This window comes from Symphalangus syndactylus, chromosome 6 (genome assembly GCF_028878055.3).
Source record: "Symphalangus syndactylus isolate Jambi chromosome 6, NHGRI_mSymSyn1-v2.1_pri, whole genome shotgun sequence".
Taxonomy (NCBI): Eukaryota; Metazoa; Chordata; class Mammalia; order Primates; family Hylobatidae; genus Symphalangus; species Symphalangus syndactylus.
Window position 1 is genome coordinate 9,496,559 of NC_072428.2, and position 2,743 is coordinate 9,499,301.

At 58.7% G+C, this 2,743-nt stretch overlaps 1 protein-coding gene across 50 annotated transcripts in view; it reads right to left on the reverse strand.

Annotated features, from left to right (window-relative positions):
* The window catches only part of MADD (MAP kinase activating death domain), a 62,315-nt gene extending 59,648 nt beyond the window's left edge, over nucleotides 1-2,667 (reverse strand). For 10 of the 50 annotated variants that reach the window (XM_055281637.2, XM_055281638.2, XM_055281650.2 and 7 more), the window contains exon 1: nucleotides 1,622-1,817. The gene's annotated coding sequence lies outside the window, so the exon portion shown is untranslated. Of the gene's footprint in view, nucleotides 1-797; nucleotides 1,249-1,621; nucleotides 1,824-1,989; nucleotides 2,132-2,575 lie in introns of those variants that run through there. The other 40 variants (XM_055281628.2, XM_055281622.2, XM_063640845.1 and 37 more) reach the window with 13 other exon arrangements.
* Between the last annotated feature and the right edge of the window lie 76 nt (nucleotides 2,668-2,743).

Sequence of the window (2,743 nt, forward strand, 5' to 3'; positions counted from 1 at the left end):
GCTCCTCCTGAGCAGAATCCAAGGGGGAGAGAAATAGAGAAATGAAATGGGATGTGAGTAAAAAGCATAATTTGTTCTAATAAAGAATTATGTAGTTAACCTGTCATGGGATTCGAAAAAAAAAATTATGTAGAAATGACCAGAGTGAGAGCCAAAGTATCTAAAAGTAAAACAGAATTTATAGAACCAGAGCTCTAGGCTACACCTCGCAGTCTATGTTTACATTGAAAACCAGGGGCCCTCTCCAGCCAAAATCTCAAACATCAGGCCTGAGGCACCTCCTACTGAGTACGCATCAGGCCCCTCCAGCCTTGGTGGGATCTCAGTCCCTCTCCACTGACAACTATCTGATGAAACTCAAGTCACTCGCAATCATTTCCTTCCAGAGCCACAAGGACCCTGAGATCTTGTTATTCTAGCTACGGGTGGTAGGATAGATTTTTAGCCAGAATTCACATCTGATCAGCAGCACTGCCTTCCATTATTCAGAATGCAGAGATAACTAAGATTTTCCTTCTCATTCTCTCCTCTCCCCCCTCCCCACAAAGACTAACACCTCTAACTCCTCTTAAGACTAAATCCTCTAACATCACCCACAACTCACACTGTCTTCACAACCAGCGAGGCTCCGACTCTGCCTCTTGTCTCAACCACGTTTACTAACGTGGAGCCTCTGGTTCCTATCTTCCTGTATTCCAAAAGCATCCAGTTCAAAATGCATATCTATCTGCTGAAGTCCGACATCACCATCAGCTCCACCCAGAGGTAGATTCGAGATTCACAAACTTTTAAGTTACCTATGCCTTTTCAGTAGAAATGGCCATGCTAACCAACCCTTTGGATTCGTCCCTCATTTTGGACAGGATCTCATAGTGAAACCACAGGAACCAGAGAGCGATATGACATCTCTGCTGACGTGAACACAACAGGAGGCTCTCCTCCCCTCCTCTACCTCCGCAGGCAGTGACCTTGCAAGCTCATCAGCACAGACTGGTCCAGCGTACGGGAGAACTGGAGCAAGGAGGCTGGCAGCTGGCAGGGTTGGGGTAGAGGGGAGGGCAGGGAAAGGTGGAAGAAGGTAGATACACGAGGATGGGGAGGAGAGCGATTGCAGAAAGATGAAATGGTGTTTTCTCTCTCCAGCAAGTCAATTTTGAAACATCAAGTTAAAAAAAAAAAAAAAATCTTGAGAACCAAACATGTTTCTCCACATTCTAGCCAAAAATAAGGCGCACGCACGCACACGCACAAGCACACCCACCAAGCGTGGTGCGGGCTCGGCCCAGGGGCTGGCCAGCTCTGCCCGCCCCCTCACCTGCTGGCCAGTTCTCCCCCGCCCCCGCCCCCGCCCCGAACCCGAACCCGAACCCGAACCCGAACCCGAGCCGCCCGCCAGGCAGGAACCAAGCCCAGCAGCCTGAGCCCCCTCCTCGGCCCAGGGCGCCCCCATCCCCGGCCCCGCCCCTCCTCGGCAGACCCCCGCCCCACGCCCCTTCACACTCCCCCAGGGCCTCCTCAGAGACCCCTTCCTCCAAGAGCCACGGTGTCCTCTCAGAGCCCGTCTCCCGCTCGGAGTCCCCAGACGCTAGCCCAGGATCCCCACCGGCCCAGACTCTCCTACCTCCCAAGCTCTAGGGCACTGACCAGGCCCGGCCCGACGTCCCCCGGCAGCGGGGCGTCAGTCGTTCCCCAGCGCGGCGCCGCTCCGAGCGGGCGCCAGTTCCGCGTCTGCACTGGGGGGCGCGCACCACTCGCGCGGGGTGCGGAGGGGGAGGCCGGGGCCGGGGCCGTACCATTCAGCCCGGGGGGCCGGGGCTGCGCCGAGCCGAGCGCCGCGGGGCGGGGCCGACCTCGGGAGACGGCGGCTGCGCACACACCTAGCCTAGCGCCCGTGGGCGGGGGAGGGCGCGCCAGGCCGACCCAGCGCCGTCGCGTGCCAAGGGGAGGACCCACGGCAGTACCTTGTTTGGGTTGCTCAGAGAGACTCACCCGACGGGGTCATAGCGCCCGTTTCGACGACATGTGGATTCCTCTGAAAGTCACTTCCCAAGATAATCGGCCCCTGAGACTTCCTGACGGGCTCCCCATCCCCCAGTTCCCCCCACTCAGGCGCTTTGGCGGTGTTCGGCGCCCGAGCAGGGAAGCCGGCTGCCGCGAGATGGAGCCTACCAAGCCAGGGCAGCGGGGACAGAGGGGGGCGCGCGGCCGCGGTTACCTCCACCGGGCGCGCGCGGGGAAGGGGGGGCGTGGCCGCGCCGCGGCGCCCGCTGGGAGATGGAGTCCCGTCAGTCCGCGAGGACAGCCCCGCCGCAGGACATCCTCCCCGCGGCCACACGGCTCTTCTCTTCCTGTCCCAAAGGGCCTGGGGACCGAAACTGGGTTCTGGGTCTTTCAGGTTGTGCCTTTTGCAGATGCCAAAGGAAAAACCAAGGCATGCTACACACGCACGTGAGGTGCACCGCCGAGGCCTTAGCGCTGAAATCCAACACTTCCTCCTCCACCGCAGAAAGGCAACCGGATCCTACCTGGATCCCAGCAGGGGAAGGGGGCGCCTAAGCCTCAGCATTCCATTTACCCATATGGCGCAGTGGGGGTTAGTAAGAAGAGGCCCCCTCTCACGGCCAAGGCTGTCATTTGTGACTCTCCCTCCTCTGAGCCTGGAGGCGGATCCTAAAGACCGCAGGCTTCCTCCTCTATTACCGTGTCCCCACCCCCAATCCAGAAATTGGTTTCTCTCATTTTG